Source organism: Prionailurus viverrinus, chromosome B3 (assembly GCF_022837055.1).
Source record: "Prionailurus viverrinus isolate Anna chromosome B3, UM_Priviv_1.0, whole genome shotgun sequence".
Classification (NCBI taxonomy): Eukaryota; Metazoa; Chordata; class Mammalia; order Carnivora; family Felidae; genus Prionailurus; species Prionailurus viverrinus.
Window position 1 is genome coordinate 25682476 of NC_062566.1, and position 25890 is coordinate 25708365.

General features: G+C 38.8%; 2 protein-coding genes across 9 annotated transcripts in view; one reads left to right on the top strand and one right to left on the bottom strand.

The window, feature by feature from the left end:
• Positions 1 to 13081, bottom strand: part of PEAK1 (pseudopodium enriched atypical kinase 1) — a 316915-nt gene extending 303834 nt beyond the window's left edge. For all 7 annotated transcript variants that reach the window (XR_007153014.1, XM_047862946.1, XM_047862945.1 and 4 more), the window contains exon 1: positions 12939 to 13081. The gene's annotated coding sequence lies outside the window, so the exon portion shown is untranslated. The remainder of the gene's footprint in view (positions 1 to 12938) is intronic.
• Positions 13082 to 13613: 532 nt separating this feature from the next.
• HMG20A (high mobility group 20A) overlaps positions 13614 to 25890 on the top strand; it is a 68960-nt gene continuing 56683 nt past the window's right edge. For both annotated transcript variants that reach the window (XM_047863672.1, XM_047863671.1), the window contains exon 1: positions 13614 to 13916. The gene's annotated coding sequence lies outside the window, so the exon portion shown is untranslated. The remainder of the gene's footprint in view (positions 13917 to 25890) is intronic.

Below are 25890 nucleotides of genomic sequence, written 5' to 3' on the forward strand. Positions count from 1 at the left end.
GACATCAGCGTGGAGCCTGATGTGGTGCTCAGTCTCACAAACCACAAGACCATGACCTGAGCCAAAATCCAGAGCGGGAGGCTTAACCCACTGAGCCACCCAAACACCCCTATAATAGGATTCAAATTTTATTTGCTTATGTTTAATAAACATATTCATGTGAAATAAAATCTAAGTCAATAATTGAAGTTCAACTCCCTAAATTAGGAACTACTGTATTTATAAATTATTTCTATGCTACTGACAGTGCAATTTACATATGCACTAAAGGTATCATTCCATAAGTTATATTTGTATGGGAAGGAGTATATTAAGAAACAATGTAAACTTGTTCTTACACTGTATAGAAGGAAAGAGGTTATCAAACCACAAGGTTCTCTTCTGGACTTCTCATCACTCTTTACATTATTATACTAACTGCTTACATTACATTAACTTCCTTACTGAATGTGGAAACTAACCACCTCTTTTAACTTCAGGATGAATAGTTGAATTAAGATCTGGCAGTCTACCTGCAATATTTTGTTATGAGGTTTAACACTGCAAATACAGCCAGTCTCTGATAGGTAAATGCCAAAAAACAGTCTGGGGGGACATTGCTGCTAAAAGAATTTCCAAGTCAAGGAGAGAACTGGCATTAGGAAAATACTTTTTTATTGCTTCTCCAATGCCTTAAATCATCTTTCACACAAACTCCCACAATTACTCCTACTTCATACCCAAATAAAATCTATAAAAACTGCTGCACACCTGGGAAGAAGGCAGTTTCTCAGCATTTGAAATATTCAACTCAGTGTTTCAAAATATTGAAGAAGCATACCGTGGCATCTTCCCTTGTAGTAACAAAAGTAACTGAATCTACTGTGAAAATTCTGGGAGGGTGAGGGGGTTAGACTAACTTTAAACAATGAAAAGTACTTCCGTCATATAAAGGATTTATGAGAAAAACAGGTTTCCTGTTTTCCTGTGTGGTTCATCAATGGAACCAAAGAAACTCAGGAAGGTAGAGGTAGGAGAGTAAGAGGAAAACTTGTGGATTAAACTGTAAATCATTTGTTTTTAAATATTTCTACCATCCTTTATTTTATTCAACAAATACACGATACTTCCTATGCCCCAGGCATTATTTTAAGCACTTTGTAAGTATTAGCTCATTAAAAACCCTTTGGGGGTGCCTGGGTGGCTCCGTTGGTTACTCGAGCAACTTCAGCTCAGGTCATGATCTCGTGGTTTATGAGTTCAAGCCCCACGTCGGGCTCTGTGCTGATAGCTCAGAGCCTGAAACCTGCTTCAGATTCTGTGTCTCCCTCTCTCTCTGCCCTTCCCCCACTCACATTCTGTCTCTCCTTCCTTCAAAAATAAACAAACATTAAAAAACAAAACAAAAACATCTTTGACTTTGGTACTATCATTATGCCCATTTTACAGATAAGAACACTAAGGCATAGAGAAGTAAAGTAACTTTCCCAAGATCACACAGCTAGTTAAGTGGCAGAGCTGAGATTCAATCCCAGGCAGTGCGGGTCTAGAATCCATGCTCTTGACCATAATGCAATGCTGACTCTGAAAAAGTAGTATGTTCTCGAAAGCCCATTTCTAACTTATAGTTACATATTTCATAAAAATCTGATAAACAAATTAAGAGGAAAAAATGGAGATAGCAAAAGAGTGGAAACCCTATTTTTCATAGTTCTAATACATCACTATGAATAATATATTGATATACTTCACATCAGCCTTTTTTCTTTTTTCACATAGGATTTTTTTTTCTCCTTTAATTATCACTCAGCACACATGATTTGCTAGAAAAGGAAAAACTTTAAGATACTAGTCTCTCAGTATTTTTAGAATAACAGTTAAAATTAATTAAACACTTATATATCAAAACATTTACATGCTTGCTATCTATTACTTCACTTCACAAGTAGGTATAAATAGTCCTCATTTTACAAATGAGGAAGCCTAAGAATAGTTAAGAAACAAACTTAACATCAAACATCTAGTATGTAGTTAAGCCAGGATTCAAATTCAAGCAGTCTGACTCCTGAACTAGAACTCTACTGCTAGAGGGTAGGATTGTGGGCTACTTAAAAAGCAGTGATCATGCTTTTACAGAGTAGTATTATTTGTCTTAGTCTAAAACAAAGATGTTACCATACAGATTTATTTTACCTTGCCCTAATTGTGACTTAGACAAACCAAAGTTTTTAGTATCCTAAGTCTTCTTGAACAAGCTAAGTAACTCTTCATGTCTTACCTCATGTCTGCAAGTATCATACGTACTTCCTTCACCCAACAATCATTTGAGTATCCATTATGCACTAGGTACCATGCTAATAAGACACCAAATTGGCAAAGTTGTTATGCATTTATATATATCGGTGTGTTGTATTTATTAGTTGTGAGAAACTTAAGCATACTTATATGCTGAGTGGAAAGAGACTCTGCCTTAGGTGCCAATCAATTCGGTGGAATAAATGAGAATAGAATCCTGCAATTCTCTGCCCCCTATTCTATAAAGTAGATAAATCCATTTTTTCTTACAATTCCTTCAGAGTGACTGAGAAATAATAACTCAATAGGTATGATTAATCTGTCTCATTCTATACTACCTCATCAGCAGGCAATGAAAGCCTATCCATTTTTAGTACAAAGGAGACGAAATTAAAATATTTTACTAAAAACCTCAGTTTACCAGGTTATAAGTTTAAATTACTTTTAATGTTCTATAAATGTATTTTGGGTATGACCTTAATAACCAAATGATAAATGGGAATGTCTAAGGCCATCACAGAAAGAAGCAGTCAAAAATTAAGCATGTTTATAGAAGAAGGTAAGGTGGCCATTGCTGCTTGATTTTACATGGAAACATTTTATTTTAAGCAGGCCTGAGTTGAACCCCACTGATTTTGAAAAGGCAACAGAAAGCCAAAAGTTAAAAAGTAAAGTGCAGCAGAAACCCTAACCAGTTCACTGAGTGGCTTAATTGATAGCCAACAACTATAGGCACCAATTACCAACCCAAAACCTTATAATGGCAGGGGACCAAGAGCAGAAGAACCTAAGAAACCAAGGTCAACACACGGAGGAGGTTCTGCTTGTTGGTAATTACTAGTTGTGTGCATGACACCCTGATGAGTTTCCTGACCGGCACGTGCTTATTACATTAATGTCTACATGGAGCTGGCGTACATGAGTTTGGCTCTTATGCCCATGTTGTCTAACAAGCTTCTCTAGGATGTTGTATCTATACTATCATCCAGTATTTGTCTTCCACTGCTAGCCTTTTTAAGTCTGAAATTTGTCTCATCCTAGATTGCAAATTTATGGAAGAAGGGAGCAAGGTTAACCCCAAAACAGTTCGGTGCCTTGAAAATAATACATATTGAATAAGTGCTCATTACTGATGGATATGGAATCTACCCTATAGCCACATCCCAATCCTTATCATTTTGCAGAACTAATCCTCCTCATCTCTCTGACCAGTAGGTCCCAGGGGTCAGTCCTTGAACTTCTCTATCAACACTCACTCCTCAGGCAATTTCACCTATACAGACAATTCCCAAATGTATGCAACTTGGACCATTCTCCTCTGAACTTCAGATTCATTTGTTCAACTGCTGACTTGACATCTCTATTAGTATGTCTATTAGACATCTCAAAAACCTAGGCAGTCTGGAAAAGAATTCCTGAACTCTCCCCAGAAACCTGCTCTGCCCACAGTCTTCACATCTCTGTTAATGACATCTCCATCCTTCCCTTTCTCAAGCCAAAAACCATGGAGTCATCCTTGACAACTCTCTTTTCACATTCCACATCCAATCCATCAGCAAATATAGTTGGATCAAAACATATCCAATTGGAGTCACATAAGTATAAAATGCCTGCCTATTTTTATATACAGAAATAAATATAGATATGTGTGGATGCAGATTAGTATACGTACACGTATTTCCTAGCTTGCTGTCCACTGAGCGTGACTAGAAGCAGTGACATTCCAATAACAACAAGCACACCTACCATCCAGATCTTGGCCTCCAAATACCACTCTCTGATAAAAGGAACCACAGCTTCTTAAAAAAATGAGTCTAGGGATGCTGCAGGAAAAATACACAACAAGCCTGAAGCATCTAGTAGTACCAGAGAATAAAGACATGTACGTGTACACACACAAAGGATAGAAGAATGTCAAAGGACACAGAGTCAACCTAAAAGAGATCTCAATGGCCAAAGCTAGAATAATTTGGGCAATAAAATAAATAACGTTAGCACTGCACTATAACCCTAACAATAAAATAAATGTCCATGAATTGAAACTGATATCAATGATTAAATAGGTAGATAGAAAAATAGAGAAGGAATAAGCCTTCCTTACAAAAGAATTCCAGTTAATAAATACAGAAAAAATAAGAGAAATAAAGAAGCACTTTTAGAACACCATAGCCATAATTACTGCAGGCATAATCTACAGATGAATGCTAAAATTAGTGAGCAGAAACAGGATACTGGCAAAGCCTCTAAGTATCCACCCCAAAATATTTACCAATTACTGTAGTGGTTTTAATATATGTCCATAAATTCTTTGATGCTCCTCCTCTAGGAAGTGGGAGTTTCATTCCCCTCCCCTTGAGTGTGGGCTGGTCTTAGCAACTTGCTTCTAATGAACAGAGTACAGAAAGGGAAAAATAACTTTCCAGGAGAGAAATTTGCCAGAAAACACCTTAACAAAATGATCATCAGTGATGTTGCGTTGGTATCATGCATCTCCTAAGAGCACTTCACTTTTTTTCAATGTTTATTTATTTTGAGAGAGAGAAAAAGGGAGAGAGCACACATGTGTGTGCACACACGTGCATGAGCTGGAGAGGGGGCAGAGAGAGAGAGGGAGAAAGAATTTCCTAAGCAGCCTCCGTGCAGTCAGCACATGGAGCCTGACTCAGGGCTCAATCTCACGAACTGTGAGATCATGACCTGGGCCAAATCAAGAGTCAGATGCTTAACCGACTGAGCCACCCAGGCGCCCCAAAAGGGCCCTTCACTTTTATGGTATTCTTACCCCCAAAATCCATAACCCCATTTAAATGAGAAAACATCAGACAAATCCAAATGGAGGAACGGTTTACAAAATACCTAACTAGTACTCTTTAAAAGTATAAGGTCATAAAAGAAAAGACCAAGAAACTATCATACATTAGAAGAGATAAAGGAGACTTGACAATCAAAAGCATTGTAGTATCCTGGTTTGCATATGGAATGGAAAAAGGTTATTAGTGGAAAAACTGGTCAAATACAAGTAAAATTAGGAGTTCGGTTGAGCATTGTAGGACTGTTAATTTCTCAGCTTGATAAATGGTTATGTAAGGTGTTAATATTAGGGGAAACAGGGTGAAGGGTATTTGGAAGTGGTTCTTACTAGAAGCAATTTTGCCCCATAAGAGCCATTGGGCAATGTCTGGAAACATTTTTTTTTTTTTTAATGTTTGTTTACCTTTGAGAAGAGAGAGCCCGAGTGTGAGCAGGGGCAGGGCAGAGAGAGGGAGACACAGAATCCAAAGCAGGGTCCAGGCTCTTAGCCATCAGCACAGATGACATGGGGCTCAAACTCCCAAACCGCGAGGTCACAACCTGAGTTGAAGTCAGACGCTTAACTGACTAAGCCACCCAGGCACCCTTGGAAACATCTTTTGATAGTTACTGCTGGGGGGATGGTAGTAGCATCTAGTGGATAAAGGCCAGGGATGCTACATAACATACTACTGCACAGGGCAACACCCAGCAACAAAGGATTATCTAGTCCAAAATGTCAACAGTGCAGATGTAGAGAAACACCAGTTTAAGGAACTCTATGTACTATCTCTGCAACTGTTCTGTAACTCTCACAGATCCAATCGCTTCTCATCAATTCCCAGGTCCAAGACAGCACTATCTCCCAACTTCATATTTTGGAAAGCCTCCTAACTGGTCCTCTTGGCTTTACTCTGTACCTCAGACTACTTTCAACACAGTGGCTCAGAGTGAAGCATTTAAAGCATAAATCCAGGGGCGCCTGGGTGGCGCAGTCGGTTAAGCATCCGACTTCAGCCAGGTCACGATCTCGCGGTCCGTGAGTTCGAGCCCCGCGTCGGGCTCTGGGCTGATGGCTCAGAGCCTGGAGCCTGTTTCCGATTCTGGGTCTCCCTCTCTCTCTGCCCCTCCCCCATTCATGCTCTGTCTCTCTCTGTCCCAAAAATAAATAAACGTTGAAAAAAAAATAAAAAATAAAAATAAAAATAAAATAAAGCATAAATCCAATCATGCCATTCCTTTGCTCAAAATCCTGTAATAGTTTCCATCTCACAAAGTAAACATCCAAGTGCTTACAAAGGCCTACAGGTTCTATGAAATTCGGACCCAGTCATTCTCTGTGACCTCACCACCTTCTTCTCTTCTATTCACTCCAGTCCAGGCCCACTGGCCTCCAAGAGCTCAGAGAATACAACAAGCACACCTCTGCTTCGGGGCCAATGCAAAATGTTTCTTCCACCTAGTATGCCCCTTACTTCTTTCAAGTTTTTGCTCACTTTGCACCAAGTCTTTCTCAGACATCCTTTTCAAAAGTGCACATACCTGGGGTGCCTGGGTAGTTCAGTTGGTTGAATGTCCAACTTTGGCTCAGGTCATGATGTCACAGCTGATGAGTTCAAGTCCCATGTTGGGCTCTGTGCAGATAGCTGCTTCAAATTCTGTGTCTCCCTCTCTCTGTCCCTCCCCTGCTTGCACTGGGTCTCCCTCTCTCTCAAAAATAAATATTTTTTTAAATTAATAAATAAATTTTAAAAAGTGAACATACCCTATGGCATTCCTCTTGCCTGCTTTCTCTCCACAGCACTTATCTATCACCTTCTGATACTCTCACTTACTTATTTTGTTTAATATCTGTCTCACACTCTCTAGAATGTAAGATCCATGAAGGCAAGAATTCTGTGTTTGGTTCACTATTGTAACCTGTGCACCTAGAATAATGCCTGGCACGTGTACTAAATGGTCAACAAACATTTGTTAAATGAATGATCAGCTCTGAAATCCTAAATTAAATATCCCAGTGTCTTTGCACCACTTTTCACCACTACTGCATCTTCTGTACCAAGATGCATCTTGGTACATCTGCACCACTACTGCATCTTGGGGGCACCTGGCTGGTCCAGTGGGTGGAACATGCAACTCTTGATCTGGGGGTTGTGAGCTCAAGCCCCCCACTAGGCCTAGAGCTTACTTAAAAAATAAAAATTCTAAAAGAAGAAAACGAAGGAGGGGGAGTAAGTGGAGGATATGATTTGGAGAAAAAAGAATGGGCTTTGCATCATGGTTTCATCACTTGATAGTGTATGTTTCTGGACAGATTATTTAACCTCTCTAATCCTGTTTCTTCATGTCACACAGAATGACAAAGGGAAGACTGTAAGATTAGTAACACATTGTACAGTAAGTGTTAGAATTAGAAATAAAGTGTTAAAGTGTCTAGCATATAGAAGGTACTCCATAAATAAAAGCTAATATTATCGCTTCCTCCTCACTAGCTCTTTAGCTTCACAATGACATCTATCTAGCTGTTCATGCCCTTTGTTTTCTCCTAATTGAATCACCCCTTCCAGGCTTCCTGTTGATGATCCAGCCTGGACTCCACAGTTCCTTGATTTAGTAACAATCCTCAATATCTCTAATTTCCTTGTCCTTTAGGAATCTCTCCCAAGCAGGCATCTGCAAAGCAATAACAGCCTGGGCTCCGGTACTGAACTACCAGGCTTTGAACTCTAGCTGTTCATCTTATAATCAAGATTAACAGTAGGAACCTTACGAGTTCTTGGGAGTATTAAATGGTTTCCTTCAGCTATACCCAGAGTGATCATGCTGGAGAAAACAATCAAACAACCATGCAAACTGTTGTCTCTACAAATCCAAGGTGTACAATTTCAAATGGGCCCTCCAATGATGCCTAATAATGCTTCTTCACTTTCTTAGTCATGTGTGTATCTGTGTGTACGCCCCTCTCTCTCGCTCCTCCTCCCCAGAGCCCTCACATTCCCTTGGAAGCTGTTATAAAATCACATACCCTTTTTTTTTTTTTTTTTTTTAAACTCACACACACTTTGTAAGAACTCCTATTCTACCACATTCTCCTTCACTCTTAGCAGGTACTCAAAAATGATACATGTCATCAACTCATTCTCCTTCCTGCCCTTGTCAGTTACAAACTTTACCTCCTTCCTTTTGGTTCACTGGGGAAAGGAAAATCATCTCCTACCCAAAGCCAATTTCTCTACCTATGCCTTGGATCCCATCCCCTCCTATTGCTTCCAAATCCTTGGCTCAATCAATCATCTCTCTCCCCCTCCCCACCCACCCATTTCTCCCCAACTGTAGTTCTTTTCCATTCCACAGAAATGTGCACAAGAGTCTCTCAATTTAAAAAAAAAAAAAATTATTTTATTTTTGAGAGAGAGACAGAGTGCGAGTGGAGGGAGGGGCAGAGAGAGAAGGAGACACAGAATCTGAAGCAGGCTCCAGGCTCTGAGCTGTCAGCAGAGAGCCCAATGGGGGGCTCAAACTCAAGAGACAGTGAGATCATGACAGGAGCCGAAGTGGGACACCCAACCGACTGAGCCACCCAGGCTCCCCAAGATCCTCTCAATTTAAAAAGGGAAGGGGAATAAACTTCTCTAAATCCCTTGCATCTCCCTCCACCTATACTCTCCTTTCAGTTCTGTGTTGAAAACACTATATTAGCCCTTAATTAGCTAATTAATACTTAATTAGCTAAGCATCTGTCATTCACTCTTCAACCCCCTAAACGCATTACAATGTAGCTACCTGCACTTACTGAAGTTACAAATGACAATCATCAAGTCTCAGAGATTTTATTCAGCCCTTACCTTTTTTGGCCTTTTCATGGCAGGATACAGTGTTGACCACTTCTAGTCCTTGAAATATTCTCCTCCCTCAGCTTCTGTGACAAATCTCTCATAGCTTCCTTTTTTCATCTTTGGTCAGTCTGGCACAGACAGTTGGCTTCTCTTCAGTTGCCTGCCCCATTCAGTAGCTCACCACATAAATGTGGGAATCATCCTAAATCTTCAACCTTGCTCAACTCCATAATCTGATTATGTACCCTGAACTGCTGATAATATAATATTTCCTAAATCTCTCATATACCCACTCCTTGCTTTATATCCCTCATCCTTTCTCAACAAGAGTGGCTGGCTTCCTAACTGACCTTACTTCCAGTTTTGCCCTTCTCTAATCCAGCATTCACTTCACTGACAACATGATAGGTCTAAAACACAAACCTGATTCCATCACAACATTTTTTCCCCACTAAATCCTCACAGCCTTCAGGATACAGTTAAATCTTCTCAACATGGTTCATAAGGCATTCAGTATTTTGGCTTCTTACCACTTTACTGGCCCTTGTTCTAAAACTGTACTGTCCTCCTGTGGCTACTGAGTACTTGAATGTGACTAGTCTAAACTTAAGATGTGCTTTAAATGTAAAATACAGGGGTGCCTAGGTGACTCAGACAGTTAAACGTCTGACTTTGACTCAGGTTCTTGGGATCAAGCCCCATGTCAGGCTCTGCGCTGACAGTGCAAAGCCTCCTTGGGATTCTCTCTCTCTCTCTCTCTCTCTCTCTCTCTCTGCCCCTCCCCTTGTGCTTTTTCTCTCTCTCAAAATAAATAAGTAAACTTTAAAGTAAATAAATAAATGTAAAATACATACCAGATTCCAAAGACTTAGTATGAAACGGGAGATGTCAAATATTTCAATAATACTTTCAAAATACTGATCATGTGTTCAAATGATAATATTCTAGCTATATCAAATTAAATAACATATTATTAATATTGTATTATTATTACAGTGTATTGTTAAAAGTAAATAACATTTTATTTTTTTTAATGCAGCTACTAGAAAATTCAAAAATACATATGACATATTTGTGGCTCCTATTATATTTTTATAGGATAGTGCTAGTCCAAAGTGTCCTTTCCCTCTTTTCTGTCCTTTCTCTGAACCTAGTTAAGTCCTATTTTTGAAGATTAGCTCAGGGAATCCACAGGGATGCATTTTAGGACTGCCCCTCCCCAAAACCCCAAGTCTTAGTCAACTATCCCTCCTGTTGCTTCCATCCATAGGAATCTACTTACTCCTGTGTCATATATCACATCACATTGGTTAATTATCAGTTATCCACTATCTTCTCCTCCTAAACTGTACCCTGCTTGGAAAAAGGAATATCATTCTACATATTCTCAGGGTCCACCATGCCTAACACTTAAAAGGCAATCAAAATATTTGTCAAATAAATACGAACTATCTATTCTTGGCCTCAAAGTTCTTAGAATTTCTAGTTCTTCAATGAAAACAAACCAGCAGTGAAGGAGCCTAGACTTTCAAAGGAGCTCTAGTAATGAAAGGACTGGGGTGGTGGCGAGGAGTAGGAATTAGAGAACAGCAATGAGAAAGTAAAGCTCATCACACATATCTGCCTCTTACAGTGAAAACAGGGATTCTCAGCAGTGATATGGAACCTTGAACTCACACTTTGCATGCCAGGGGCCACAGTTTGGTTCCTAAATTACTTAAACAGCCCATCTAACAAAAGAGTATGATTTGGCAGGTTTCAACACAAACAGCGAGAGCCCAGCACCTGTTCCACTTAAACAGCACATCATTACAGTTAAAAACAACAACAAATCTCTCTCATGAAGCAAATGCTAATCTCATGATGCTTCACCATGGAGCAATTTAGAAGAGTTATTATATGAAATGTGCCAAAGCATGAATTTATGGCTGATGCTTATTTGGCAAATATGGTTGGCACTGCTAGATGTTGAAAAACATGTATGCAAATAAGCAAATAAAAGTTTTTAAGCCCTCAGACTTAAATATTTACATTACCATAAATGTACAAAGATGAATGTTTATATGAGTACACATATAATGCATTCCAGGAACATTTTTTAATGTGATTGTCAGAAACAGTTATGAAGTGGCATTATTTCTTTATGGGCCTCAGGATAGGCTTTTAAAAACAAATTCTGACAGAATGTTAATGGGGTACAAACATTAGTGACGAAGTTTCTCTGTACTATCCCTGGTTAAAATGAATACTCGCCGTGTCATAACAGTTCAAAGCAATCATATCTTTTCCTTTCACCAAACTATTTTCTTCCCATCCTGGAACCCAGCCAAACATAAATATCAGCCCCTAAATGGGGGGTAGAAGATGGAAAGGAACACCACACATCACAAAGCCTTAAAGAAAATAATTTGACATTTTTTCCCACATAATATAATCAACTTGAAGTCTCCAAAATAAAGACATGATAAAGTATTTCCCCCCTGACAGCTATGGAAAGATGTTTGTTTTTTCACATAGTTTGTGAGTTGGTCATAGCCAAAACTCACTAGCAATGGTATGAATTCTGCTTCCATTGTTAACTATTAATCTCTGGGCTGAAGCTGTAACTCCCATCTTTGAAGCCAAGAAAATGTACCATATCAGCCATTATAGTTTACTAAACGAGTCACCAAAGAGAAGAAGTGCCAGGCACTTCAGAAAGTAATTAAGGCAGCCAGTGAATTGAGCTATCTAGAAATGCTGTGAAATTACAGAAGCCATCATGAAGCAAGTATCCAAGATTGCTCATGGAAAGTTTTACCCCTGTGCATAATTCACGTTTTTCACTTCCACACTGCGGAGAGCAATATGGGTTCTCCCACTACACACATTTCTACATCATTTATCAGGGGGAAAAAATTAAAAAGCTGTAGCTGAACAAAAATCAGTACGCAGGCCCAAAACAGAATCCTCAAGGCAAACCCAATTCAGGTGAAAAGCTGTTGACATACATCATCCAATGACCTAAAAATAGCCTTTTATGTAAGTCTCCAAATATTTAATTCAACATAGCACCTTACCATATTTAACAGAAGCAGAAGAAAAATGTATTAGCTTTTCTATAGCAAAGCCAATAAAGATGAAATCATAGTTTTCTTTTAACTCGTCACTATCCCCTCAACGCCAGCCTTCTAATAACTCCATTCCAAAGCTCTCAAATTCTTAAACTTGGATATTGAAAACAAACAAACCGGATTGCAAGAAAGTAACATTTAAAGGTGGGAAAGCTCCTCTTTCCTGTCGCTCTCAGCAGTCTTTAAGGTTGTCAAGGGAAGAAAAAAAAAATCAAATTCTCAGACGGATGGTGCAGGAGACGGGGCGGGGGAGGGAAGGGGGTTCAGACCGCTAGTCCTCAACGCGGGAGGTAAGGAAAGTAGCAAGAACGGATGAGTCAAAGGGCAAAGGAGAAACAAATTGACCAACCGAACCACTGAAAATCCCCAAACAACCGAGCAAACCCGCACGTTAGCGGGCTCACAAGCCGCAGGGCCAAGTTGAATAGGAAAGAGCCGTGGGGTTTCGTCCTGGCGCGGTTGGCGAGCCTGCGCCGGATCCTCCTGGGTTGGGAGCGGGATGACCGTGTAGACTGAAGAACGAGAAGCCCTTCCTGCCCCACTGCATCCAGCTCTTTACAGGCTTCACTTTCCCCAGCAGCCTCCCAGCCGCGCCCGGGGGCGTCCCTCGTCTCCAGGTCCCAAGTTTCCCTCCTCTGGGGGGCGCCGAGCTACCGGGGCCCCAGCCGCCGCGGGAGAGGGCGGGGGCGGGAGCGGGGGGCGCCAGAGGGCCCGGGGGCGGCGGGGCGCGGGGGTGACCGGAGATCCCGCGCCTGGCGGACGCACCCACCGCCTGGGCCCCCGCGGCGGCGCCACTCGACCCTGCGCCGCCCCCGCCCCCCATTCTCCCAGGTCAGCGCCCTCACCCCAGGACGACCGTGGTCCCACAAATCGGCGCGAGAGGAGAAGGGAACCGAGGGGACGCGGGCAGCCCTGCCCCCGTTACCTGAAAGGAGCACATGCCGCTGTGGTGACCACCATTGCCGGCCGTCCCGTCCCCTTCCTGGTGACCAGGGCCGCCGCCACCGAGCAACTGACACTGACTAACAAGTAACTAACTACTCGCCGCCGCCGAGTCGGCCGCGCGCTCCCGGCCGCCCGCCCAGCCCACCAGCCTGCCCGCCTCCTCCCAACCCCGCGCGCCGCCCCTCCGCGCGCACACTCTCCTTGACGAGCTAGCACGCGCGCGCGCACGAGCCCTCGGTACTCGGCATTCTCCCCAGTCTCGCCTCGGCCCCGCGGGAGGAGTCACGGTGAGGCCCCTCCTCTCGCGTGCCTACCTCCAGAAGATGAGCCTATGAGGGCGCCTGGCTGGCTGAGGAGGGCGTGGCCAAACGAAGAAGGCGGGACGACCAGGACCTTGCTCCGAAAGCGAAGGGAAATTTTGGTTCCATTAAGTTCCAGAGGAAAAGGGCAACGAAGTACTGGCCCTTGTGGTGCCGAAGTTCCCTGGTCAGCCTGCCCTCGAATACATAATGTGTATTTTCAAGGACTCCAGTATATAGTAATTACCGATTTAAATCCCAATACTTTCTGCAGGCCTTAGCAATTAAAAAAAACTACATATCCCAGAAGTCTCCGCGAAAATAAATCTCACCTTGCGTAATCACGTAATCCTTCGCCGCATTTGAACAAAATAATCCCTTCATTATTCTGAAGGTATGGGGAATAATATTCCATTTTCCTACTCACCGGAACAATTTTAAATGCTACTGCGATAGCAAAAGTTGCCTATGGGAAGATGGTTAAGCGATTAAAGGGAAAGAGACGATATCAAAATAAAGTACTGCGGAGGAATTTTTTTCATGCTGTGAGACGTCGGAGTGAGAAGAGTGAAGGCGATTGAGAGGGGCTCAGGGAATTGTCCTCTGTGCAAGGGACTTTCTTTAGGCCCCAGGCCCCTGCCCACCCCTATCGTCAGCAGGTCAGTAAGCAAGGCGAGCTTCGGGGTGGCCACAGTGGAGGTACCCTTCACCCCTTGAAGATCATCTCTCTTTTGCTGTTGTTACTGGTTCGTCTCGGTTTGAGGCCGTCTGAATGGGGGCGCTTCACTTCCGGCTGGGGGAGGGGAGGAAGACCGTCTGGGGGAGGGGGAAAACATAACCCATTTCCTGTGGGGGTAGGGTGATGGATTGGGGGTGTCCAACTCTCTTCTAGTGCCGGTGAAGGCTTGAAAAGGTGATACTTGGTGCCATTTGCATAGACGGTATCTTAAAGCCTTGGGATTGTGTTTTACGTGAAAAGTTATGTTGTTCCACAAAGTTGTGCTAATCACCAGCCTCCAGTCAGAATTTGAGTTTTGTTTCCATGTGTAAGATGGAAAATTTCCTTCCCCCCAAATTTTTTTTAAATGCCTTCATCAAAGTATTTGAAGACCCTTGTTAAAATTTCTCAGTTGTACAAGACAGACTTTCTTGTGTGATTAATGAATTGCCCACCTCTGCTCCCCTACTCAAGTCCAACCTTGACTGAGTGAGGTATAGTGGTGTTCTCTGCCTTGACATGCCACAGGAACTCTGTAGCTGCTCTTACAAGGAGGTGGTTCATTACAGGACTCAATGGTTTACATAAATTATGAGGCATTTTCGCCTTACAAGCGTGGAAGTATTGTACTGAAGTACTGAAATACTTGGTATTACCTCGACTGGTAACCATTGTTATCTTAAATTCTTAGGCCTGTTTTTTTTAGGCTACAGATTTTACTCTGTACCTGAAAACAAGTTCCTCAGCCTTAAAAATTCTTACATGTAACTTAACATATAGCATTTGTGAAAGTTGTGCTTTAGTACATTTTTCCCCTTTATAACTTAATTAATTTCAGCACCAACTAAAAACTGGTATCTGCTCTTTGTGGTTTTAAATCATGGTGCAAGGATCATGGTACTCAGCTAGATTTTAAACAAGCGGAAAATGTGGGCTCACAAAGGACCAAAGATGAATTAAGACAGAACTTTTTATTTTTCCTACATTCTTAATGTTTTATAAAAAACAAAAACTATATGTAAAGTGGTAATAAACACAATTTTGATTCCTTGGCTGCTCCTTTCAGGTACCACTGTGTGTGCGTGTACTGAAGGAATCAAACCTTTTGGAGCTTATGAAATCTCAACTTTAGTAATTTTAGAACATCAAGTGAACTGTAATGTCTTTAAAGACATTTTGAAAGAGTAAGGCCTGTGTACTTTTTCCTTTGGGATTTGTTACCTAATCTATCCTCAGAATTTGCAGCTGTTTTAATTATAGTTCTTTTAAAAAGCTATTTCATTTAGAGTTTAATAGAAAATGTGTTTTCAACTAAAGATTACAGTAAGGAAAATATGTTTTAACCTTCTGTAGACATAAAAACAAAAACACTAAGGCCCTAAAATCAGTGAGTAACCTTTTGAAAGACAAAATTTCTGCAATAATTGAAAAGGCAAGACATGATAATGTCTCTTATTATTAATTGAAAGTTAGGAACATGTAGACTGCCTCGAGCAAGTATTAATTAATTGATTACAAAGTGTTCACTATCGTCCATATTAATGTAATATAAAAGAAAATATGATATGACCACTCTGATAAATTAACTATTAAACTGTAGTATTAGGAATTCTTAAAATAAGCAAAGTTTGTGGAACTGAATGAAAAAGATAGAGGAAATGTAGTTAAAATATTGATTGAGATACAAAGGCAGTGTTGCCTTTGGAAACTGGGAAGCAGAGTTTTTTTTTTAATTGGTCTTTATGCTATCCCATGGAAGAATTGTAGTAATACAGAAATAAGAAAAATCGGGGCACCTGGGTGGCTTAGTGGGTTAAGCAACTGACCTCCCTCAGGTCACGATCACGTGGCGCATGAGTTTGAGCCCTGCGCCGGGCTCTGTGCTGACAGCTCAGAGCCTGGAGCCTACTTCAGATTCTGTGTCTCCCTCTCTCTGCCCCTAACCCACTCGTATTCTGTCTCTGTCTCTCTCAAAAATAAACATTAAAAAAAAAAAACTGTTGATGCCTTTAGGGTATTCAGATTAGATAACCCTTTTCTTTTCCAAAAACAGTCACTGAATGTACTGCTCCCAAAAGTTTGAAATATTAAAATAATAGGTCAAAATTCTGGATTCCACCTCACTGAAATTTGATTGTTCACAGAGTACTAGATGCTATATAAAGTACGAAAGTGTCTTTTAGTTCTTTTGACCACCTTTCTTTGAAAAATCATGCTAATGTCTGACAACTGTTGTTTTGTTGTACGTTTGTTGTTTTTGGTAGTTTGTTTCCGACATGGGGTTGAGTAGTAAAGAGAATATCCTATCAACTTGAATGTTTTTAAACTTACTACTCTGCTGTCTTTATCTCTATTTCAAGACCTTCAAGTGTATTCAAATGAGAATACCCCTTGCATGATTTTTCATTATGCCAGCAATAGTTAACTGAGTGCTTATTGTGGGATAGACCCTGTTCTAGGGACTTGTACTGTATCAGTGAGTATGGACAAATATCCATATTCTCTTGGAGTTTACTGTCTCCAAATGAAAAGTGGAATATTGCTCCCTTGGCATTCCTAAATAGGATTGATCGTATAATCATTGTCCGTATTCCTTCAAGAAGCAGCCCTAAATTTCATCTCTCTTGATCTTGATCATTAAGCCGTTCTAAAACCAGTTTTGAATATTTCAGCCTAGTTTTCCTCCAGACCATTAAAGCCCCTCTGTTAAATATGTAGTCCTGTTCATTGATACATACATCATGAACTTGCCATTCTGTCCTCCTTTATATAGTAAACACAAAAATGAGCAATAGAGAAAATAGGGTAACAGAGAGGTCTGGTTTCAAAACTGGTGTCCACCTTTTACTAACTGAGGTTGTTACCTTAAGCATTTTACTTGATCTCTCTGAGCCTCAGTTGCCATAAACCTAAATAGGGTTGTTTGGTGGATCAGAGATATTCTGTGTAAATCACCAAGCACAGTGCCTGGTGTCAGGAGCTTAATGAACACAATTATTTTGTTCCTAGTCTTGCTTCTGCTATTTTGACCGTTAGGATTTGCCTGCCTGTGTGTTTTAAGCCTTACATGTCCCCAAAAAGTATGGAGATGCAGTGCTAGAATTACTGAAATTAAGCCTTCTCCTATCAGCCTGCTGAGTTAGCTATCAAGATTTTATTTTTTATTCCTTGTAGGAAGGAGAAATCTCTAATTTCCACGATCACTTTAGAAAATACACATACTAGAAAAGTTTTGAGAAAAGATTAAGGAATCACCAAAGTAATGTGAATCGTTACAGAAAGACTTTCAAATGATTCTTCTAAACCTATTTAAATGCTAAGCCTAACATTCAAGAGCCTTCTCTCATTACCCATCTACACATTCCTAACAGGATTGGTCTCTGAAAAAAATTCTGTACTGTACTTAGCCTTTCAATCTTTGTTCTTGCTATCTTCTGCCTGAAACACTTTCTCTTTTCCTAGGAATCCCTATCTATCAAAATGCCATCGTCTTGGAAGCCCTACCACCTTCAACTTCAAGAAGTATTTTCTGATGTCGGTCCTTCTCACTCCACTCTCCCAAGCATATGTACTCTGCCCATTGACCCTCCAGAGCCTTTTGTACTTTCCTTATGGCATTTAATATCCAGTGCTGCTGCTGCTGCTGTTTGTTTTTGTCGTTGCTATTTTTGTATGTAGAGTTTATGTACTGCCATAAAAGGCTGCAGACTATATCTTATTCCTATCTATGTCTGCTGAAATACCTGGCACAATGCCATTCACATCATAAGTATTCAGTGAATATTTGTGGAGTCGAATTGGCATTTGGGGTATGATGAAACTGATTAACTTTTTATCCACAATTTACACATTAAGCACAGTGACGAGCATACAACTCAAATATTTGCCAGTTGAAGGAATGAGTAAGTCATCATTCTCACATTTGTGAGGATCTTAGGGTGTCAGTGTATCAATGAGCATATATTAAATGTCTAGTATATGATCAGAACCATGAGAATTGATCCCTGCCCTCAACTTAATTGGAAAGAAATAAGTTGCAGTTAATATGTGTAGACTCTGAAGACTTAAGGTGTTTGAGTGAAAATGGAGTGGTCAGTATGGAGTTGTTTGCATTGTGAGAGATAACCCAAGCTATCTGAACTTGGAAACAATAGATTTGTATATCAAGAGGTACTTAACTTGCGTTTCCACTCATAGTTTGCATACCCAAGAGAATTAAAATGTATTCACACAAAAACTTTTGTGCAAATGTTCATAGCAGCATTATTCATGAGAGCCAAAAAGACAATAGAAATAAACCCAAATGTTCACCAATTGTTGAATGAATACAGTATAGCCATACAATGAAATATCATTCATCAATAAAAAGGAATGAGGTAGTGATACATGCTATAACATGGATGAACCTTGAAAATGTTACACTCAAATAGCCAGACACAGAAAGCCACATAATGTATGATTGCATTTGTATGCGATATCCACAGAGACAGAAAGTATATTAGAGATGCCAGAGGCTGGAGGTGGGGATGGGGAGTAACTGCATATGGGTATGGAGTTGCTTTTGTGAGTAGTGAAAATGTTCTGGAATTACATAAGGTGATGGCTGTACAACCTTGATACTAGAATACCTTATATAACAGCATTTAAAAACCACTTAATTGTACACGAAAGAGATATGTGAATTATATCTTTAAGAAAGAAGGAGGATCGGGTAAGAATGGGTATGAAGGTTTCTGGCTGTCTTCTGTCTTAATGAAGCAGGCAATGAGTCAATTAGTCTAGAAAGGTGTTGACAGAACAAAAAGACATCCTAGGATTTTGAAGGAATCTTCAGATTTCTTTTTGATTTGGTCAAGAATGTAGTATATAGTCAACTTGGTTTCTGTGTGAAGGTCATCTGAGTTTAGAGGGTGAAAGTATCAGAAGGCAAGGGGGTCTGCTAGCAATCAACAGTGAAGTTAATGGGGAAAGTTGCAGAACAGAGACTAAGCAAAGATATTACAATTTGATTCTAACACTCTCCTGAGGTGATAAGAATAGAAAATCTTAAATGAGAAGGAACCAAAGGCAGTGACTGGAGAGGTCAATGCAAATAAAGGTATCCATTTGAAGAAACGTTTGAGTACCTTTTATGTGCCAGGCACTATTAAGTAAAACGATAGCTATTTTCCTTATTTGAATTATTGTCTTAGGATAAAGTCTTACGAGTAGGTTTATTCGTTTTAAGAGTATGGGCATTTTATAGTTCTCAATACAATAGTTATATTATTTCTCTAAAAGGCCATACTAATTTTTGATGTCACCAGCAATGTTTGAATGTTGTTTTTGCCATAAATTCACAGCAAGTTTTTGGCTAATTGAATAGATGTAAAATTAGTCTTTATTTTGGCTCTTGCTTTTTTAATATACCATTTTCTATACCATGGAATTGGCATCTATTGAAGCATGAAAGAATTCAAAGCCTTTATATTTGCTCCCCCCATCTAAAATGGCTTTTTTTAAAGATAGGGATTTTTTAGGACCCTAGAAATGAAACCAGCTCTAATTTGAATCAGCCTAGAAACTACCGTATTTTCTAAATGATACTCACATTTCAAACCACAGTTAGCCATAATTCCAAGTACCATTTGGTTAACTTGATTCTAATAATTTGGTGTAGTAGGTATTAGTTAACTTCATTTTACATATGAGAAAATTGAGGCTTAGAGACCTCAGATCACTTGCCCACAATCACTTAACTAATATGTGATAGAGACATGATTTGAATGCCTCTCAGGTGAATTATCATTCTCATACTCCATGACCCCTCAGTATCACTACTAAAATTTTCTAGGGGCTAACCGAAGCTGGAAGAGAAATCTGAAGTGGAATTTGGATAGTCAGGCACCTACTTCTGCTCATAATGAAGCAGTTAACAGAGAAGTTTTTCATTCGTTTTATTTTTTTTCTTGGGGGGGCTATCATGCATAGACAAAGAGAGGAAGGACTCTCTGTAAGCCACATTTTCAGGGCCCTTTCTGTTTTTTCCTAATAGTCAGGTACATACTGTCCCAAAATCTACAAGGGAGGAAAGGAGGATGAAGGCACTGGTAGGAAAGCAACTGCCTTGGAGTATACACAGTGAGATTCATCTGACAGTAGATGGAGCAGACAAATGGCCCTAAGAGAGTCCCACAAAGTAACTTTTAAAATAATAATTTCAAGGCACCTGGGTGGCTCCATCACTTAAGTGTCCAACTTCGACTCAGGTCTTGATCTCAGTTTGTGGTTTGAGCCCTGCATCGGGCTCTGTGCTGACAGCCAGAGCCTGGAGCCTGCTTCGGATTCTGTGTCTCCCTCTCTCTCTGCACTCCCCCACTTATGCTCTGTCTCTTTCTGTCTCTCAAAAATAAATAATCATTAAAAAAATAATAATAACTTCAAGTCTAACCTGGTAACAAGGTTAATACGGTATTCAAATCATGGTAGGTGTTAGCAAAAGAAGAGAGATTCTTTCATTTTTATTCAAGTATAGTATATTCACTAAACTAATTTAAGATTAGGAAAATTAAACAAGAGATGCCACGTTCCAGTACTGGCTTTTAGTAAGATAAAACATAGTCCAAAGGCGGTTAAGGCCCAAAATTATGCACCAAGCAAATGACACAGTTGGTGCCAGAATATACACCTCCTGCCTCCCAGCACATTTTACTGGGAAAATAATTTTTTCAGTATATAAATTGACTGAAGTAAGGGACAACAATAACGTGTGTGGTCATTTTGTAGTTTATATGTATAATTTTTCTTTATAACTTATTATCCTTAAGAGAGATCATTTCTCTGTATATCTTCAAACAATAATAATAGAGATCCACACACCAGATTACTAAACATTAGAATATTAGGTTAGAATAAGGGATACTGAAGACCAAGTTAAACCCTGGTGTATCAATCTCTCTGTAAATTACACCTAAATAATATTTATCTGTATCCGGTGTTACATTGATGAGGGTGAGAAACATATCTTTTGAAAACTTACACAGTAACATTATTCACAAAAAATTATGATGCATATGTTTGTGTATTTGTATTCAACCATTGGAATTTTCAAAACAGCCCAGTCCTTTTTCCATCCCTACTCCTTTAAGTGAAACTAATACTCCTCCTTCACAAGAAATAATATCCAGATACTCTACTTTTTTCTTTCTTAGCCTCAAAATGTGTATCTTTATTCTCTTTCCCATCTCCACACTTCTTTCATTCCTGTACACCATCACTTTAATTCCTATTCTCTTAACACAGACCTTTCATTTTTGTTGCTGGTGGTTATCACAATTACCACAACTCTTTGGGGAAACAATATAGCTGTTTTATAAGCAGTAATAAAGTGTTCATAGTCTTGAGCCAGTAATTGCACTGATAAGATTTTATTCTGAGAAAATACTTCAAATAAGGAAAATAGTTAAAGGCACAAAAGTCAATAATACTGATATCTGTCTAAAAAAATGGAAACCTTCTAACTATCCAACAATAAAGAAACGGTTGAGCAAATTATTATCTATCTGTTCAGTAGGCTCTTAGACATTTTTCACAATAGTTTCTTTTAAAATACATAGAAAAATGTCTTAAGAATTTTTTGTCAAAAGTTTTTTTTCAAAAAAGGAAAAAAATAAATAGAAGAAAACAGTAGAAAATTTATGTGATTTGTATATATTTCTGAAGCATTTGTTTTTCCTGTATAATAACTGACATTTATTGAACATTTACTGGTGTCAGGCACAGTACTAAGGCAATATTATGGAAGTAGTGTTGAGTAGTTAGTAAGAAAAGTGCTCTAGAGTCAAATTCTAGCTCCATCACTTACTACTATGTGACCTTGAAAAGGAAATGGGAGATAATAACCGTATCTACATTAAATCCACATAAAGTGCCTGTCACATAGTAAGCCCCCAGTAAGTGTTTTTGTTACTAGACTTTTTATAGATATGCTTCATTTAATCTTCACACCCTTGTAACAACTTTATAAGGTAGTATTTTCATTTTAGATAAAGGAAAATTGAAACTCAGAATGTTTAGATATCTAGGTTAAGTAACTTGCTAAAGTCACAGCTGGTAGACAGTAGAGTTTTGGTTGAGAACCTTGCTATGACTTCCACTTCTGGCTTTGAAGGAGTAGGTTGCTACAGACTAATGCTTTTGGTGAGAACAACATGAAAAGGCAAATATCAAAAAAGAAAAAGAAAAAAAGCATCAGAGACACACTAAGATAGCCAGGACTTAAGAAACCAAAATTATGGAGCCCAGGGAACTGCAAAGCATATATGTTCTATGCTTCATTTTTTCCCTGTAGGAATTTGCTTAATTCATAGTACAAGAGAAGAAATTATGAAACTTAGCAGAGGATTCTGCTAGAAGTAGAGGAACAAGTGTAGGGCTAGGTACACAAAAATTGGGGTTTAGGGATCCCTGGGAGGCCAGGACTGAAGGGCCAGAATCCTAGAAGAGAAGGTTAGGCACTAAGAAGTGATTTTTTTAATTTATTTTTCCCTCAAGGTATTTGCTGCGCAGAGTCAAAGGCTAAGAAGCTAAGCACAAAACCTCTGAAAAGCAGAGTGAAATTTTTGTCCATCTCATAATGTTAAGAAACAAAAGTTAAAATTGTGGTCCCTCCAAGGAGGAAAGAACCTATAAACATCCCAGACTCTCAAGTAGGATTCCCTAAAGGACTACATACACCCTTAAGTGTTGGCAAACTAGAGGTAGAGAGGGAGCCCTACAAAAATTGCCACCTAACTTCAAATCAGTTCAGTTTCAGATGGAAATAAAATGATCTATTCTGTTGTTCCTCTTCAGAGGAGAGGATGATTTCTCTCTGAAGGGAGTAATATCATCCAAAGCTTCCATAATTTTTCATATACAAGATCTACCTTTGAGAGCAAAAATTATCAGGCATATGAAAATAGTAGGATTGAGAGAAAATGCAATGATAACAGTTAAAGAAGTAATCCAGATTATCAGGCACAGACTGTGACTAGTAGATTTAAAAAAATAGATGCTAAGATAGATCCCTTGAGGGACCACATGGGAGGATCAAGGGAGGGTGCAGATAGAGAGAGCCACAGGACCTGGGACATCTGCTTTTATGAGATTCCATGGGTGAAGTGTTTTGGACTTCCCAGGCTAAGGCTCGACTGGTCAATTGAAACCAAAAGAAAAGAATTTTGGTAAGCCCCAAGGGGATCTTACCTAGGAGGCACATAAGAGGAAAGCCCTGGGAGGCCTTGTTATTATAAGGGCTGTTGGGGAAGTCATATGAGGAACTTACATTTATGTGTGACACTACAGGCTACTGTCTAAGGCATGTGCTTTCATGAGGGGGGAATGTCAGTTTAAGCCCCCCGCCCCCGGCTGCTTGGCCAAACAAAATGGACACCAAGGCAGTGATACCATGGAGTAGCTTAGCTAAACTTTTGACATAATGACTGAGAATTTTCCAAAACTGATGAAAAGACATCAAGACGTGGGTTTCAAAAGTGCAATAAATCCCAAGCAGAATACATGCAAGGAGTACCAAACTTGGGCACTTTGTAGTAAAACTGCTGAAAGTATCCAGAGAATTAATGACCCTTCATATTCAAAAGAACAATGATAAAACTGTCATCTGACTTCTTAACAGAAATGGAGGTCAAAAAAAAACAGAGGAATGAAATCTTTAAAGTGCTTAAAAAAATAATTGTTTATCAATCTAAAATTCTATTCCCAATGAAAATGTTGTTCCAAAGTAAATGAGACATAAAGAGATTTCCAGAAAAATAACTGAAACAACTTACTACATGTAGACTGTCACTGATGGATACAGCCACATTAATATTGACTATATAAAACAATAATGTCTTTTGGGGTTTTAACTATATATAAATTTAAAATGTATGATAATTGTAACACAAAAGGTGGGATCAGTGTAAATGGAAATGAAATATACTGAGGTCCCAGCATTATCTGGGAAATACAGTTACTAATGTTTTATTAGACTAAAATAAGTCAATGATGCTTCTCTTGTATAACCAATAAAAGAACACTAAATGAATGTATACCTAAGAGAAAAACAGAATAAAAAGTTACTAGATTAATCCAAAAGAAGGAAAGAAAAGAAAAAAAACATATAACAGATGAGACAGAAACAATAATAACATAATAGGTAGAAACCAAATTTTATTTAAAAAATAATTAAAACACAATCATTGTCAGATTGATTTGTTTTTAATCCAACCATGTACTGCTTATGAAAGACACACCGTAAATGTAAAGACCCAGAATGACTGGAAGTAAAAGAATGGAAAACATATGTCATATAAACACTAAACAAAATATACATGGTATAATGTATAATATATATTAATAGCAATATACAGTAGACCTGAATACAAGAATGACTAGAATATTTCATAATTATAAAGGGGTCATTTTTTTAAGATTGTTTTAAGTAATCTAACCTCGACACGGGGCTCAAACCCATAACCCCAAGATCAAGAGTCTCACGCTTCACCGATAGCCAGCCACACACCCTAAAAGGGTCATTCTGTCAGCAAAATGTAAGGGCTGTAAGTTTGTACGTGTCTAGTAATACAGCTTCAAAAATTTTTTTTTCAAGTTCATGCACATCTTTTGCCAAAATAGATCATATGATGGGCCATAGAGAAAGCCTCAACAAATTCAATCCAGAATATGTTATCTAACCACAGTAGAATTAAGTAAGAAATAGATTATAGAAAAGTAGCTGGTAAACTCCCCACAAAATACATTTCCAAATAACCCTTTGAATCAAAAAGAAAGCACTATGGAATTAGAACATATTTGCAACAGAATGATAATGAAAATATAGTATATCTAAATATATTTGAATCTTCTAAAGGCATTTGATAGGAAATTTGTAGGTATAAATGCATGTATTAGAAAAGAAAAAGTCAAAAATCAGTGATTTAAATATCCATCTCAAGAAAATGGGAAAGAACAGCAAATTAAACCCAAAGTAAATAGAAAAAAAATTATGAAATGTAGAAATTAATGAAATAGAAAGCAAATGCACAATAGGAAATATCAACAAAGCCAAGTTTGTTCTTTAAAAAATCAGTAAGATGCACAGACCTTTATCAATACTGATCAAGAAAAAAAGAGAACACAGTATTAGGAACGAAAAAGAAGACATTTCTCTACAAATTTTACAGATGTTAAAATGGTAAGAGATATTATAAACAACTTTATGCAAACAGAGTTAAATTTTAGGTGAAATGGTAAACATACTTTACCAAAATTGGCACATTGAAGAAATGGAATATATGAATACTGTCTGTTAAAAATGTTGAGTCCATTCTTTAAATTTTGTTTGCAAAGAAAACCATACCTAGGTGACTTTACTGGTGCAATCTGATAAATGTTTAAAGAATAAATAACTCCAGTCCTACTCAAAATAGAATCCAACTTGTTTTCTTAAATCAGCAAAGCCATGATGCCAAAACCCAACCATGACATTTGGAGAGAAGATATTTACACGCCAGTCTTTCATGAACCAAGTAATACATTTGTATTACTTGGGAATGTAGAAAGTCCAAAAGAATCTACAAATTATTAGAATTAATAAATGAATTTAGCAAGGCTACTTGATGCAAGGTCAAAATACAAAATTTATATACAAGCAACAAAAATTTAGAAAATGAAATTTATGAAAACAGTACCATTTACAGTTGAATCAAAAAAAATCGAACTTAAGTCTTGCAAGACCTTTTGACAGAGACTTTGACAGAAATTAAGAGCTAATAATCTGTAGTCACATTGGGAAACTCAGTACTGTGAAGATTAACTCCTTCCCAAATTGTTTTATAGCTTAAGTAGAATCCTTAAAAAATGCCAGGTATAGGGTAGAAAGAGGGAATGATAAA